An 18,200-nucleotide genomic window follows, 5' to 3' on the forward strand; every position below is an offset into this window, starting at 1 on the left:
ATGCGGGCGCATTTGGGTACACATTGGGTGTACATTGGGTGTACATTTTCTAATATTCACGGCTGGAATATTGCGACAACGGCCGTGATTAATAGAAAATATACATTGTATGAACATAGCCTTATGTTGCACCTGTCTGTCCCAACTTTTTTGAGATGCATTGCCATCATCAAATTTTAAACTAATATTTTTTTTGCACAACGTCTTAAAATGTCATCCATACATGAGGAGTGAGGGTCCTGCTCACAAGTTTACAGACTATTAGGACAGATTATTAACTAAACTAATCTGACAGAGATCTATTAGTACATTAGTATATATAACACTAAAAATGTTACTGTTACTGTTTCAATATTTTGTTTTAAGGATTGTTGGGAACTCACTACAACGCAACATACCTCTGGGGATGAAAGTACAATGGTTCTTTGTAACATTATGCATCAGTAGAAGTACCTTTATTTTTGAAGAACACTTGATTTTATGCAAATTTCTTTAGTCTTTCCTATGTTTTAGGTAATTGTAATTTATGTATAATTATCCTATTCGTTATGTCTTATACAAAAAAAGAATGAGAAAGAATGTTGCCGGAGGAATTATTGAACATACTGGTTCTAAAAAGACAAATGTAATTAGTCACACCTCTTTACACAAAACATGCCGATCGTTTAAGACGTCTCTATGAGAATGTTGTCATGTCAACACAAGCCATTAAAAAGCCATCCATGTGGAGATACAAAACTAATAAGGTTAAGTATATCTATCTCAGCAGCTAAACTGTCATTCTTATATGTCTAAATATATGAGTAGATAACAGTTTATTAAGCTAGGCACTACACTGCATCCCACAGAGGTCTGGTATGGGATGGTGAAGCCAACTGCTGACATTTGTTAACACTGGTTTAGATATTTATATTTTAAACCTCATAAATAGTGAACATTTTCATTATTTATTTTTAAAGCCAATCTGGGGAGAAGTTGGACACTGGCCTAGTAGTTAATCTAGGGTCTTTCAGGACTTCAGGCTTAGCCTACAGACCAAGGGGCTTACTATACTCGATAGAGTATGCTTGCTCATCGCTAGTAAGCACATATTGGGAGTTCACTGGCTGCAAACTAATTATAGTATACAGTGGGTACAGAAAGTATTCAGACCCCTTTAAATTTTTCACTCTTTGTTTCATTGCAGTCATTTGGTGAATTCAAAAAAGTTCATTCTGCCATCTATCTTGAAAGAAACCCCCCCAGAAATGTAGACATTTTTGCAAATGTATTAAACAAGAAAAACTAAGTATTGATAAGTTTTCAGACCCTTTGTTCAATATTGAGTAGAAGCCTCATCCCTTTAAAGCCAGTACAGCCATGAGTCTTCTTGTGAATGATAAAACAAGTTTTTCACACCTGGGTTTGGGGATGCTCTGCCATTCTTCCTTGCAGATCTTCTCCAGTTCCCTCAGATTGGATGGTGAACGTTGGTGGACAGCCATTTTCAAGTCTTTAGAGATGCTCAATTGGGTTTAGGTAAGAGCTCTGGCTGGGCCAATCAAGAATGGTAACAGAGTTGTTCTGAAGCCACTGCTTTGTTATTTTAGCTTTATGCTTAGGGTTATTGTCTTGTTGGAAGATGAACCTTCGGCTCAGTCTGAGGTCCAGAGCACTCTGGAAGAGATTTTAATCCAGAATATTCGTGTACTTGTCCGCATTGATCTTTACTTTGGTGAGAGAGGTAAATAAAAACCCCAAGATCACTTTGGCTGAGCCCAAGAGTAGTGATCCCGAACATGAACATAAAGAAAAAATTATCGTGATTGGTTCGTGTTCATGTTTGCCGAACGTACAGCGGAAGCGTACATTTTGGTCTACGCACATTTAGGCTATGTTCACACACTGTGAACATCCAGCTGTTCCGTGACCCCGGTACTTAAGTACCGGCCGGGTGATCTTTCCGGCCACGGAGCTCTGATGCGTACGCATCAGCGCGCGCCCGCATCAGAGCTTCCCATAGCCCACAGTGAAGCAAGCGGCCAGAGCCGCTTGCTTCACTGTGTGAACTGACAGCTCTTTCTGCGGCCGGAATTCACTGAATTCTGGCCGCAGAAAACTGACATGTCAGTTTTTTCCAGCGCCGCATGGGATCCCGGCTGGAGAGCATACAATGTGTGTACACTCCGGCTGGGATCCCATTACAAATAAGGCTATGTTCAACTCCTCAAAACTACGGCCGTAGTTCTGCGGCGAGAACTACAGCCGTAGTTTTACGTAGTGTGAACATAGCCTTATACAGATTATCATGTAAAAAGCATAAATTACGCAGTTGCGTATGCATTCATTTGCATACACATACAGTATGCGTACAGATTGCCTGCAGATTATCAGCCGCAAAGTGTAAATTACGCAGTTGAGTACCTTCGCAAGTTTGAATATGTTCGAAAATTATTGTTAAAACCATTCCGATTATTTAATAAATTGTGATCGGCGAACACAAACAGCGCTATGTTTGTACGAACATATGAACATTTACAAACATGTTTGCTCATCACTACTGAAGAGATGCAGTAGAGAGATGGGAGAAAGTTTCACAAAGCTAACTATCACTGCAGCCCTCCACCAGTCAGGGCTTTATAGTGTGCTGACTACACCCTCTCAGTGCAAGACATATGAAAGCCCGCATAAAGTTTGCCAAAAAATACATGAAGGAATCCCAGACTATGAGAAATAAGATTCTCTGGTCCGATGATACGAAGATTGAACTTTTTGGTGTTAATTCTAAGCGGTAAGATGGAGAAAACCAGGCACTGCTCAACACCTGCCCAATACAATCCTAACAGTAAACGTGGTGGCAGCATTATGCTATCGGGGTGGTTTTCATCTGCAGGGACAGGACAACTAGTTGCAATTGAAGGAAAGGCAGGCCAAGTACAGAGATATCCGGAATGAAAACCTCTTTCAGAGTGCTCTGGACCTCAGACTGGGCTGAAGGTTCATCTTCCAAAATGACTATGACCCTAGGCACACAGCTAAAATAACAAAGCAGTGGCTGCAAAACAACTCTGTGACCATTCTTGACTGGCACAATCATAGCCCTGACCTAAACCCAATTGAGCATATCTGGAGAGACTTGAAAATGGCTGTCCATTAACATTCACCATCCATCCTGAGGGAACTGTAGAGGATCTGCAAGGAAGAATGGCAGAGGATCCCCAAATCCAGGTGTGAAACACTTGTTTTACCATTCCCAAGAAAACTGAGCAAAAGGTCTGAATACTTAACACCATGTGATATTTCAGTTTTTCTTGTTTAATAAATTTGTAAAAAAAAAAAAAATCTACATTTCTGTTTTTTTTTTAAATATGGGGTGCAGAGTGTATATTAATGAGCAAAAAACTGAACTTGTTCATTGTCACAAAGAAACTGTGCCTCTGCTGTCTTTGTAATAGTTATTTTCAAGAAAACACAGCTAATCTGCTGTAAATAAAATGTATCACTTAAAGGGGTTATCCAGCATTAGAAAAACATGGCCACTTTTTTCCAGAGACATCACCACTCTTGTCCCTAATTCAGGTGTGGTTTGCAATTAAGCTCTATTCACTTTAATGGAACTGTGTTGTAAAACCCCACCCAAACAGGAGACAAGAGATGCTTTTGGAAGAAAGTGGCCATGTTTTTCTAATGCTGGTGAGCCCTTTAACAGGATAAACTCAATTTGATATCCTCAAAAGACTCAGGAATATATAAGGCCACACACAGTCTATGAAAGAAGATTGTACTATTCTATTAATTAATATTGAGGCTAAGTTCACACTACGTAAAATTTAACAACGCTAACGCAGTTTTGCAACTACGGCCGTTATTTAATGAAATTGCAGATCACATTCATCCCAATGGAATCCCAGATGGAGTGCTTTTTGCTGCCACTATTCATTGTATAGCTGCCACACAAGACCGACAGAGCAGACAAGCTTCAGCCACACTTTAGCTTGTAGGCTATGGGTAATTATAATGTGGGCAAATTGGAATGTGCCAACCCAACCCAACCCAATTCTAAAGAAATGAAGTTCATCCAGTCGGCACTGCAGTACTGGCTGGGATGAACTTCACTGACACTGGTTGTTCTCTGACACGGCCGTGTCACAGGACGGTCGGTGTCTTATGTACTGTAAACCCGGCCTTAAAGTGAATGTACCATGAGGTACAATGCTTTAAGATTTTACATCAATAGATCGATCTATTCCCGGGCACCAGTCCTGCCTTAAGCACTGGAGGCAGTGACGTTCTGCTCTCCCCTCTGTGACGCGGCTCCAGAATCAATCAGAATCAATGGAGTCGCATCACAGAGGGGAGGGGGTTTCGTCACACTGGGGGCCGGTGGGCCCACTTCCAGTGCTTCAGGCTGGGGCGGTGCCCAGGAATAGAGTGGCAACGAGTGTGGAAATCGGGCCGCGGTTCCAGTCTATTGATGTAAAAATCTTAAAGCGTTGTGCCTGATGGTACATTCGCTTTAGGGTTAGACTTCACAATGTGCAATACATAGTGCATTCAAAATGGACATGTCTATACTTCTCATTAGCACTTCTCTGCTGAGGAGGACTCATTGACAGTAACATCCCTATCTAAGAAAAAACGCACAGCTTGAATGCCTTTATCCAGAGAAATAATACATTAAAGAGACGAGACATTACAATTGACTAAAAATGTATCAACAGTTAGTTAATACCATCTTGCGTGTCCTTCAATTGCAATCTGTATAACAGCGAGCAAATCCTGGAAAAAAAATTGGCTTTTTTTTATTTCATTGTACTAAATAGTTAAGATAACAAATCATGAAGTTGTTTTAGTACATTTGTCCAAATACATTTGTTTTTTATTTAATACATTTTCTTATATATTACATTTGCACTTCTGGGAATGATAATGGGCTTGTTTTTGTACTAGTTAACACAACAGTCACATTTTGTATAGTTACTTCTGGACAGTAGTCTAGGATGTGTTTGAAATATCATTTTGACTTGAATTTTGAACACACACACACACACACACACACAAACACACAAACAAACACACACACACACACACACACACACACACACACACACTGTTGTTACATGATTTAGATTTTTTTTTTGTGGTTTGTATACCAAGGCAGAGATTTGTTCTTGAAGAATACAGATCCAGTGCTTCAGATATATGAAAGTGATTCCTTCTACATTGTAAACTTTGTGATACAGTTCTAAAGGTCAAGAAATAAACATTTCTTTGCTGCTAAACAAAATGGTTTCAGTAAATTACATAGGGTATTGAGCATTGCTGTTTATTCTTTATATGGCACAGTCAGGCCTTTAAATCCCATCAAGAAGAGCAGGGCAATACAAGCGTTAGGGAACGTAGAGCTGTTAATCCATTTCTGAACAAGCTCTTGTGAATGTATGTTTCTGTGTAGGTAAAAGGAGTCCAGCTGATACTCAGATCCTCTCTCTTTACAAGCGGTCCAGCCTCCAGGGGACATTGTTCATTGCCTTGGCGTCTTCTAATGCAGTGCATTAGTATTATACGGGGGGCCGCTAACAAAGACAAGTCTCTTATGTATTTTAAAGTACAAGAATTGCTTGGGGAAAGAAAATACGAGTTCATTTATAGACAGGATTTATGTGAAACCATGCTATTAGATACAAAAAAACTTCAAATCCTTAGCTGGATAGATAAAAACACACTGTAGTACTACATGAGAATCATCACAGCAATATAAACGCTGATGCAAGACATAGAAGAACGGTACTGTTTTACTTTGCTGAAATATATTGTTTTTTAATAATCAAAATCAGACAGATTGTCAAAAGAGAAGTTAGGTCAAACCATAGTTTTCTTATTTAAAATTGGCAAGAAAACTTTTTTTTTTATTTACAAAAAAAGTGTGATGGTATCTAAAGATTCCTTATTTGAGGAATTTGACCCTATAGTCCTTTTGGCAGGTGTACAGCACATGGAGTGGGGGTACAAAGAGTACAATTAGTAATTAACCCTTGGTAAGCTCTGTTACACATGGAACAGAGATGGTGCAGCTTGGATATCCCATGGAACAGTGATGGTAGCTAGGGTGAGGCAGACAGAAAGTCTTTTTTTGGCATAAGTCCACCTCGAGTGACAACACACAGCACACAAAGTCCCTTGGTGATGGCAACAATAACAAACAGAAAAATTACCAATTAAATGTTGGCAGGCACACAGGGAGTTAATGTCAAATTTGCAGTCACTTAGCAGGCACACTAAATTGATCCTGTTAGTGACGACAAAGATGTTGTGCAGCAATTTGGGGGTTAGATGTTTAGTTGCAGTTGTGAGTTGTAGTGCTTGTGGTCACAAGGTGTATTGTCACAGCAGTAGGAGTGGGACCTCTGGCCTTGCACATATTCCAAGATTGGCACAGCAACATGGGGTACACTGGTGGTAGTAATACCTTTCCCCTAGGCTACACCCTGGTCACATTACTCCACCTCTATAACCAAGTACACCCCACATGGAAAGTGGGGTGACTGTAATGTTAGTGATACAAAAAAGTGAACACCAGGCCCAACGAATAGAGAAAACTTTGTCTATATATCATTATAAGTATATTTTAAACAGTTAAAAAAAAGCTATTCTCACTTCATCACACTCCTCTGATTTGCCATCTGCAGGTCTCTGGTGTCCGCACTAGAGATGAGCGAACTTTTCAAAAGTTCCGTCCGATCGGACTTTCGGATTTTTTCGGAAAGTTCGGTCCGAACGAATTTCGGATTTCTTCGGATTTCATAGTTTAAAGCATCTATATGATACGGGGGTAGTGTATTTGGTTGAATTTAGAGCTCTACATGTCAGTAACATCATTATCTTTTCGATATCTCAAAGTCAATTTTTTTTTTTAGACTTCAATATTCACCATTACGGGGTCTATGCAGGAAATTCACCATTACAGGGTCTATGCAGGAAAAAGGTCACAAATGCAGTGAAGGATCAGCAGTAGTCATTGGAGGCCAGTGGAGGTCAAGCAATAGTCATTTGAGGCCAGTACAGGAGCAGCAGTAGCCAACATGGAGGCCAGGCAGGAGCAGCAGTAGCCAACATGGAGGGCAGGCAGGATCAGCAGTAGCCAACATGGAGGGCAGGCAGGAGCAGCAGTAGCCAACATGGAGGCCAGGCAGGATCAGCAGTAACCAACATGGAGGCCAGGCAGGAGCAACAGTAACCAACATGGAGGCCAGGCAGGAGCAACAGTAGTCAACATGCACTTTTTTAAAGATACAATGCTATACACCTGAACCAGGTATTTTAGTCTCTCAGTATAAGACGGATGTGATATACACACTTTCAATCAGAAGGGTCCAAGTATAGAAATTGGGTATATAGCACTTTTTCTAAGATACAATGCTATACACCTGAACCAGGTATTTTTGTCTCTCAGGATAAGACAGATGTGATAGACACACTATCAGAAGTATAGAACTTGTATATCTGTACTGCACTTTTTGGTTCCATGCACCCTTTTCTGTCCAATGCCTAATCTATCTTTTGCCCTCTCTATATTTCTCTCTCAATCACTGGATGTTTCTCCTCTCTGCTTTCCTAATCTTTCCTTTCCTTTTCTTTCCCACAATATCTTCTCAGTAGTCTGTAGTACACAATAGCAGCAGCAGCTTGCTTCCTCTCTCTCTCCCTCTACACACTGCGTGGTGCGTTCATGTGACCGCTCCTCTTAAAGCAATACCGACGTCACACAGGGGGTGGGCTAGTTTAAGATCCCTGCTGATTGGATGTGTTCTGGGCATCATGGGAAAGCGCTTTTCCCGCACGGAACATTTCCTGCTTTCTAGAATGGCGGCTGACATTTTAGAAAGCAAGAAAAAATAAATAAAAAATCGGAGCGCACTTCCAAAAATCCGAATCCGATCGGACTCAGATTTTTGGGAAAATCCGAACCAGATCCCATACTGGGCGAACCGGTTCGCTCATCTCTAGTCCCCACGGAGATGATCCCACCTCCACTTCCGGGGACTAATCTCAGCTATGACAGTGCTCTGCCAATCACTGGTTGGGTAGGGGACACAGGGGAGCACAGAGAGGCAAGCATAGTTTCTTTATTGTTTTAGATATATGTGCAATGATATAGATTTTTCTATCCAGATAACCCCTTTAAGGAGGCTTCTTCCATACAATTATATTTATAGGTATATTTCATACGGCAAAGTATATGTATTACTTTTTCTTTTTTACATGTTTCAGGTTTAATAAAATACATGTTTCCCCTCATAGTTTCCCCTCTCTAATACAAATTTACAGCATGCAACCTATCAATAATTCCCAGATATAGCAATAATGTAAGAAGAACAAATATGAGTATCAGTGTCAAAAGCTAGTTATGAAACTCAAAATGAATTATTATTATTATTATTTTTTAAATATAAATACAGCATGTGCCATTCACTTAAAAGCAAGGCTTTGTCAATATACATCTGGGAATTTGGATAAGCTTATTCTTAACACAGTGCACATCTACAACTATATAGTAGAGTTGATAAATCAAATCCATCACTGTTTGATCATGCTGATTCGTGAAGATCAATCTTTCAATTAAAATGGCTGTCCTTCTCTGCTGCTTACCAGGCTCACAAATAAGATCTTCATAAGGAAGAATGTCAGCCACAAACCTGGTACAAACAGATTTAGATAATGCCAAAAATAAGCAAGTAATTTGATAGCTCTTCTAGATTTATAGAATCATGGGATTAAATGCTTTCCACTTATTCAAAGAGGATTACCCTGGATACATTTATTTGTTTAGAGGAGATTCTTTACAGAACTGAAGAGTTTACAATGATATGACTGATGGAAAAGAGAAAATCCGATTCAGCTTTAGCCCCTATCATCGGGCACAGATGTGGTAGTAGAGATGATCCAAATGGCACAATAGAAAGTAGTAAATAATCTTTAATCACCTGAGTCATGCTCCAAAAAACCCACTAGAGAAAAGGACATTTTTTATTTTGCAAAGAAAAGGACTTGAGGAAATACATAAAGCTGAGTGTGATTTATATGTGTAATATGCAGAGACTTTTTATTTAGAAGGACGCTTTCTAGACACTTTTCTTTAAAAGCTCTTCTCCGAGTTATTGCCTTAAAGCCCTCCATTGTAAATTCAGTGGAAAGAATATCAGAAATATTGATTGGTGTCTTATTAATTTTGTTTTTACCCAATACCCATACAATAACTTCACTATGTGACATAATTCATCTCTAAGAAATAACACAACTACAATTGCATCAACATTTATCTTGTATAGAACACAGAATATAGAGCATTATATGACTTTAGCATGTATGGAAGGATTGTAATAGATGACATACCTGGAATGTTTATAGTTAAATTAATGAATTCCCTATGGTCTCTTTTTTTCCCTCTCTTACTAAAAACTGTTTGCATTTTCTAGCGTGCAGATGGGCTGCCCAACAATTGCAGACCACCCTGACTGATTCTCTAGTGATCAGACAAAGTACTAATACAGCCCTGTACCTAATCACTGTATGAGCAATGCTGTACAGTCCTTTGCTTCCTCCTGCCTAGCAATGATCTATGTGATCAGTGACAGAGAGGAAGCTGAATGCAATATGCACATCCTATTCATAATGAGAAGATCCACTGGGAACTACATACTCAAACCTGCAGGATCTTCTATGATATCTATCTGCAGCATCTTATAACTCAAAGAGCAACTTTCTATCTACTAAACTCTGGCAGGGGCTTTTCTGTATCGAAATGAATATGTGTTTGTGTGTAGAAAAGTAGGGAGTGTGCTTATGTGCAACAAAGCTGTGTGTGTATGTAAACCAGGGCTGTGGAGTTGGAGTCAGAGTTAGTTTTGGCCGGTGTAAAAAAAAATATACCTACTCTGACTCCACCTTAAAAAAAAATTTCTAAATTTTATACTTGACTTTTCATATGAATTTTAAAAAATGTTCCTCATTAATATAGTTGATGTTCTATCAATGTAAGGAGCTTATTTAAACCAGAAGAACTTTTTCTCCCATACATTTAGTTTCCTCCACTGGCCATATTAGATAAGTCAATGGTCAAGGAAAAGTTGTCGGTCGCTATTTGGCAGTTTGTTTCTGAGCTGGAAGAGTCCATTGTGTGGGGGGAGATCTGTGCTGATCTCTTCCTGGATGCTGGATGATTGTATATGAGCAGCAGTGTAATATGAAGATATCCTGTGTAATATAGAGGAGGAGAAGACATAAGTAGTGTAGCAGTAACCTCTGTCCTCAGTGTGATGTTTTCTCTCTAGGAGAAGGCTGCAGCAGGCTTCGTATGTGTGTTAGAGAGTGAGAAAGAGAGAGAGAGGCAGAAATTAAAGGTCTATTCTGGGCAACAGTAAAAAATCCAGGGGGGACAGGGGGTGGTGGTATCATAATAAAGAAGTCCTATTTACCCCTCCCCCGTCCCCCCTCCTAAGTGCAGCATCAGCAGTGCAGCATCACTGCTCATGGTCACCGATGCTGTAATGTCCCAGCTCCGCTCAGAAATTCCCTCTCAGCCAATCAGTGAAGGTAAGAGATAAAAAATAAAAATAAAAACGCAGGGGTATATATTACCAGCGCTGCCAAAATTATCCAAAGGTAGCCGGATGTAGTAAGACAATAGGTTTATTCTTAAAAGCACAACTATGACGCGTTTCGGAGACTATTAGGTCTCCTTTCTCAAAAATAAAGTGCATGAAGCCCAAGGGGCAACAAGGTGAGCAACCTTCTACCTCTCAATCATCCTATATATTTGTCAGTATTACACGAGGCGCCGGGCCTTTTTTCCTTTTCTTTTAAGCCAATCAGTGAGTGAAGTAGGACATAGCTGCGGTCACTGACTGGCAGAGAGGGTAGATCCTGTGGGGCCGTGATGATTCAGGAATGTCAGCAGGAAAAGACCATTTGCTCCATCTAGTCTAGTTGTGAGTGGTTCAGGACATGTAGGCTGGAGACTGGCTGCATCCACTGCACACACAGGAGAATCTGCTTAATATTTTTTCCTTATTCACTCAGAAGTCACCCCAGGATTATATAGGACATTACACTGAAGCTAAGTCCCCTTGTGTCTGATTGGCCATTTATGAAGGAAATAAATTCCAAGTCGGTCCCTGAAAAAATTCAGTAGTTGGAGTCAGAGTTGGAGTCGCAGCTGCTGATTATGGTCTCCACAGCCCTGATGTAAACATATCACAAATGTGTGTCTGTATGTGTAACTGAGGTGTGTCTGTGTAGCTGAGCATTGTGTGTATAAACAATGTGTGTAGCAGCGCTGGGTGAGTAAAATATGCATGCTGCTCATCTGTGTATGTGAGGGAATATTGTTCTATAGAAAGCCTATGGGGCTAATCTCACGCGACAAGGAGACTGGGACAGAAGTGCTTAGCTGAACAACTCTCTATATTTTTTCTAGTGATCAGTGGGATGAGCGGCGCCCCCCAGCTGTGCCCCACCCCAACACTTCCCTCTTCACCATGCTTAGTCACTTTAAGTAGTAGATGTGTAAAATTGCCGAAATGTCACACTTTGGGCCCTATGCACATTACATTTTCTTATACAGTACTTTCTGTATAAGTCAGAATATTGTTAAAAGGGGATTATAAGGTATACTGTGACTTGCCCCTAATGTAGCCATAGACTTAAAGAGATTGAACATAGGATAATTGTGGCTACGCTTGGTCTGCTTTAAAGTGACACTGTTGCCCCCTTTTTGCATTCTGACTTCTCTACACAGGTGTAAAATGTAAATTTAACAGTTTTCACATCTTTTATCAACTTTTTTTATCAACAGATTGTGCTAAGTGGGCGGGGCTTCACAGCAATACCACCACTGGCCTCTCCCCTCCATGACATCATAGGCACATTGGCCCTGCCCCCTCATCGAGCATTAGAACAGGCTTGCCTAAAGGTCTAGACCCCACCCCCTCTAGGTCAGCCCATACCAATGGGCATTGAGGGGGCAGGGCCTTTGTGCCAGTGATGTCACAGAGGGGCGGGGCCAAAGTATGATACAAAATATGGTATGAAAACTGCTAAATTTACGCATTACATCTGTGAAGAAAAGTCAGAAAGCAAAAAGGGGGTGACAGTGTCACTTTAAGACAGTACATGTTTATATGAGGGTAGAGGAGCGTACAAAGTCACTGGAAAGAATTTCCTCTTTTCATCAGCACAGTGAGGATATACTGTATGCATATTATCCTTGTAAATAGAGGCTAAGAAGATGCTTTATTTTCATATATTTAGGGACGTGACATCCATATGCATGACAATGTCACACAGACATAAAAAGAAATGACACCATATAGCTATTTTGGCACTTTTAACATATGTACATATATGTAATAGTAAATTGACATTTTATTTATTTACTTATTGGTCTTATCATTGTTTGTCACTACATTATGCTGTTCATTTTATTCTGCACTGATATCACTCTAGGGGAAGACTCTATAACATTCATTCTACAGCTATTGCGAGAAATAGGCCTGGGTTTCAAGGCATGTGATTGATTTTAAAGTTGTAGAAATTGTGTTATACTGAATTATCCAGAAGTTATACATTTTTGTGGCATTTTTTCGTACATTGCTACTTTTTTTCTTTTTTGAAGGAAGAAATGCTGGATAGCTAGCACAGAGTGGTAACAAAAACTCAGATTCAAGATGACTGTGCCAGGAGCGGTCCCAGACAGGTCTGCGCTACAGATCACACTGGGCAAGGCCTCCTCCCACTGCTCTAAATTTGCTACATCTCAGAGCTGGCGTAGGTGGTTTCACCAAATTAATTGAGAGGTGTGCGCCTCTCAATCCGGCATAGTGGAAAGGGGCAGGATATGGCAATGCTGGTCTAACCTTTTGCCCATGACCACAGAATGTTTTTTTTTGGCCGTTTGATGGATGTTTTTTGGACATACATCATTTTGCAAAGAAGTAATGTCCGTGCATTATCTGTCCATGAAATGACAAACGGCCGTAAAAAGATGCTTAGTGGTCATGGCCAAGGGGTGGAATTTTCTGTAAGCTGTCTTATTCTGAAGACTGTTTAGTCTAACTATAAGCTTACCCATTCTGGGCATGTAGGATCCAGCTTTTCCCTTACCATACCATTTGATATGTGTACCATGCCAACCAATTTCGCATTATAATATTGTCAGTGTATAATTTTGGTTCCAGATCCAACAAACAAACTTGAGGAACAATTTGAAATCTTTACATGGCAATATAGAAATGTTATTGAGTCAATATGGTTCAAGCTATTGCCATGTAATGTCCATCTTAAAACAGATAAAACAGTCATCTTATAGTACAGACAAGTTATTAACCATTAACTGATGTTCTCTAAATGTTAGCATTCTCATTTCGTAAATTAACAGGTGAGTTTTGACAGTCTGGTTGTTCTTTATCTTCATTTTTAGCACCCAGTTAAGATCAATGGATGCAGCTTAAATGGAGAGACAGAACTGCAAATACACTGAAAATGCCAAACAGCCCTGAAAAAACACCATGGCAAAAAGCCCCTAATTCATAAATAGTGGACATTATAAAAGGCTGTTTACATGCCCCTAAAATAACTCTAAAAAAACCCTGCTATGTGTAAATATACCCTCGCCTCTAGTCCTAGTTGTCCAGGTTTAGAAAGACAGAGCTTCTCCCCCAACTCCCCCCAAAAAACAACAAAAACAAACAAACAACTAACAACACATAGTTTACTAGTTGCACAAAAAAATGAATTTAGCATTTTTCTGATAGTTTTTCCAGCTTTTATCTATTTAGGCATTTAATAATAGTTTCTATAGCTTCCTTTTATTTTGGGAATAGCATAGCGACAGCGAGAAGGCATGAAGAAACCAGGCCTGGGCCCTACCAAAAGGTTTCATTATTCTGATTTGCTGTTCGTATTCTTCTTTTACATATACTAGAAACCTTTGTTATACAATTTGTCTGTTGGGTTGAAATATAGTCTGACCAGAGAAGAAATCCAGATATTCTCCGCAGCCTACACCAAAAAGCACAGTAAAATAAAATTTATACTAAGCTGACATTTTTATATGTTTGCAAGGATTAGGAAACATCACCAAATTGCTGGTCTACAGATATCCTGATTTATTCCAGGACTCCCTGAAATGGGCCCAGAGTCATTTGTGAGCGCTTTGAATAAGCTATAAAGCTCTACACAAATATTCGGATTTTTGTTTTTCCTGTCACGCTGAAGGTTATCTCCCTGGTTGCTCTTGAAATCAGCTGACAGCCATTTCCCATGATGCTTTAAGTGCTGTCAAGCTGTCTATCATGCTGTCACCTGACCAATCGTTCCCATGCTTCTCCCAGGCTTTCACTATGATAAATTGAAAGGCACTATTATCTGCCTGTTGTGAAGGGGAGCTGTTTAGGCTTTGATAACATATCACTAGTCCCAGGTGAAAGGAGGCTGACAGCACATCAAGACAAGACAACACATGAAAACACTGAACATGGGACCACAAGGTTTACAAACATCTGTTGTCATTATTTATTATTCCTGTTTAGCCCAAGTTTCCTTCTTGCTCTTTGCTTAGTGAATGTGAGACTTCATCGTCAAGTGAACAGATACTAGCAGACCGGGGGCAGACCTGCAGTTACATTCAGGTGGTGATTATATATATATATATATATATATATATATATATATATATATATATATATATGTATATTCCCATGGTAACTGCAGGATGAATATATGTCACCACACTAATATGGGTCATATGTTTATTCTAACCTTTTTATTGTATTCATCTGTAAGTTGTTGGAGTACAATGCCACAAAAGCATAGCAGCCATGACCAATTTGCAGTTCACTATATAGTATTGCAACTGCTTCTGGCAAAAGGAAACCAAAGAAAATTTTTTTTAGAATCCACTCTATATCTTGGTGAAATAAAATGTAGGGACGGAGCCTTTACTCGTGATGGCTACATAAGCATTGTTTGACTTGACTAGAAATCCTGGGAAGGTGACTTACCTTCGATGGTTAAATTATGGGTATCATAGCAACTAAATATTATTTGAGATAAGATTCAATGTACTTAAAGGAATTTTCCGGAGATCTTTGGGGGCAGGACAGTGCTCCTAACGGGGCTCAGAACCAAGGATTACACTGCTAACAACATGGGAATAGCATTGAGGAGGAAGGTAAGAGACATACCTTCCCCCCCGCACCCCGTGCACAATAGGGCTCCCTAATAATTTCAGTAGGCTCCCATTATAATTCCATAGACTGCTGATATTAGCAGTATACGGAATTCATCTCTGTATAGCAGAGATGAAGGGGTAGAACGAGCGCTGCTGAACACTTCTGCCCTTTCATTCTGTTGATTGTCGGGGGGTCTTAGCACCCAGAACCTCACCGATATGCACTTTTGACATGTTGCTATGAAGTTTTTACAAAATGATAGTAAAACTTTAAGGAACACCACACCACCCTGATAGATAGCCCCTTAAAGGGGTACTCCAGCGGGGGGGGGGCACTTTTTCGCTGAAACCAGGGAGGAGGTGACTGAGGGAAAAGACGTCCACTCACCTCCCCGGTTCCAGCGGCGGGTCCCGCATCGCGGCGCTCCGGTGGCCGGTTCCCGGCCGCTTCCTGGTGTCTGACGCGGGCCCAAGACGTGACGTCTCAGGTCCGCTCAGCCAGTCAGTGACAGAGGCGGGATCTGTTCCAAGTCCACTCAGATCCCGCCTCTGTCACTGACTGGCTGAGCGGACCTGAGACGTATCCACCTGCCGCTGGAGGAGGTGAGTGGACGTCTTTTCCCTCAGCCACCTCCTCCCCAGGTGCTGGAGTACCCCTTTGAGTCCCACTCAGTTGCGAGTATTGGAACACAAATAGGGAATAGGGTGGCCCCTTTTGTGTCAAAGTCTAACTCAAGGTCCGAGTATTGCGACATGACAAGGGCATGTAAGGGCAGGCATCCATGCACAGACAGCTGTTTGGGGGTATTTGCCCCTCATCAGTGTGAAGCAGGATTCTGGCTAGTTGGATTGCAGAATTGCTATATGGAGAGATAGTCTGCTCTGTTCTGCAATGTTCTGCAGCAGCTCTAGGCAGGGAAGTGGCAGGATTGCTGTGATAGGGAGCAAATAGGGTCAGAGGACTGTGATAAGAAGCTGAAGGGAACCACTGCATTTTGGCAATTGTATTACTGAGCAAATGCTCAACCAGAAAGCACGAGGGGACATGACAGTTCACCAAAGTTTACCATAATACCAAAGAAACATCAACTCAGTGAGCACAAATAAAAAAAATTATGGCTCTCAGAATATGGTGACACAGAAAACCAATGATTTTCCTTGTCTCTTATTTCCTTGTCTCTTAAAGGGAACACCGGAAAATTTAAACCCAAAAAAGGTAAACCCAAACAATTGTGGAATTCATTTTCCATTTTCTCAAAATAAATAAGTAGAATTAGTAGCCATTCCATAAGTTAAATGTACCCACAAATTAATCTATTGAAAACTACAATCTCTTGTAAATAAAATTAGATAGGTGAGTAACCACAGTTAACTACACATAGCATATTTGACTTTTGATGGACAAAGTGGTGTCCTATTTGCGTGGGTTTATAGCCTGGTGCTGAGTGCGGACTATTGGTTTACTATTGAGCAAAATTAGCCCTGATGCAGTTACATTGATGGAACAATAAAAAAAAATATCAATGGCTCTTGGAATAAAAGAAGAGAAAAAATTGTGAGGTACTTAAAGCCCCAAAATAGGTGGGGTTTTAAAGGTTATTACACTCTCTAGGGGCTTTAATATAGATCTTCAGGTACTGAGGTATTACAGGAACACACTAAGTAGTCCTATTTAAAAACTGTAATTTCTAGCATATTAAAATAAACTGTGTATGTAGGTGATTTTATTCTGCAATTACGTTCAATCTAGTAAGCAGTAAATAAAAATTGTATACATTTAATTATGTTACAGTTTAGCAGTTTTTAATGACTCATTTTCTCAATTTAGCTCCCTAGTCTACTGGTTATGGGCTCTCAGGAAGTGAGGACAAAAAAATAAACCTTCAGTTGCCATTTTTGTGGCTCATAACTTTTTAAACCATATAATACATTTAGTTATAAATAAATATTTCTATAATAAATTTACCAGATAAAATTTTTGGTAGCTTTGTAAACTCACTTATGGCCCAGATTTATCAAGGCGTGTAAAAAAGAAACTGGTGTTAACTGTCCCCAGCAGCCAATCCCAGCTCAGCTTTTAACTCTGGTAAAAGGAAAGCTGCACTGTGATTGGCTACTGTGGGCAGGTCATACCAGTTTCTGTTTCACATAGATTTATAAATCTCACCATGATTGTCTTCATTATTCTGTACAGAACTTTACAGGATACAATATTACAGTTTTTGTCTTTCAACACTAGTTTCTGCATTTTTTTTTCTGCTTTATGGCAGCTTTTCTGGCAGTTTTTATGGTATTTTCTCACTTTTTTGTGTAAATTACTATAGGCTATGTTGAGTTGTCATTTCCAGTCCGCACAGCATGTCAGTAGAAGTTCTGTTAAAGAGGACAGTAGCAGACATTTTGACACTCATGAGTCCTGAGAATTAAAGAGTCCTTGCTCCATTTAAAGGAGAGGTCCAGCAAAATAAAAAAATCTACAGTGCTGGCACACGGTGAGGGAAATATAATAAAGAATGTATACTTACCTGTCCCCATGCTCATGCAGTGCTGCATGACCCGCTGCATTCTGGGAACTGCTCAACCAGGAAGTACAGAAACACAACACGGAACAAAACCCTCTAAAACAAATGCATTTTTGGTCGTTTCAAAACTGGAATAAATAGGTAAGTAATGCTATATGCTTCTGCAGAAGTTTCACTTTTTTAACCTCTACCTGGAGTTCCCGTTTAATATATTATTGTTATATATTATTATATTATTGAAGAGACAGTATTCCTCCATTAAACCTAACTGGCATATAAGGCTTTACTTAAATGGGCAAGGGTTGCCAAACTAGCCCATGGACATGCATGCTGCTGTTTGTGAAATATTAAGAAGCAGACCTTCTTATTGATGCTGTAAACCATATAAAGGGAACCAATCAGCCCAATTGGGCTGATACAGTTCCCTGGAGCACTGTATACTACTGTAGCACTGTATACGTACTGGCCAC

This window comes from Dendropsophus ebraccatus, chromosome 6, assembly GCF_027789765.1.
Source record: "Dendropsophus ebraccatus isolate aDenEbr1 chromosome 6, aDenEbr1.pat, whole genome shotgun sequence".
NCBI classification, from domain to species: domain Eukaryota; kingdom Metazoa; phylum Chordata; class Amphibia; order Anura; family Hylidae; genus Dendropsophus; species Dendropsophus ebraccatus.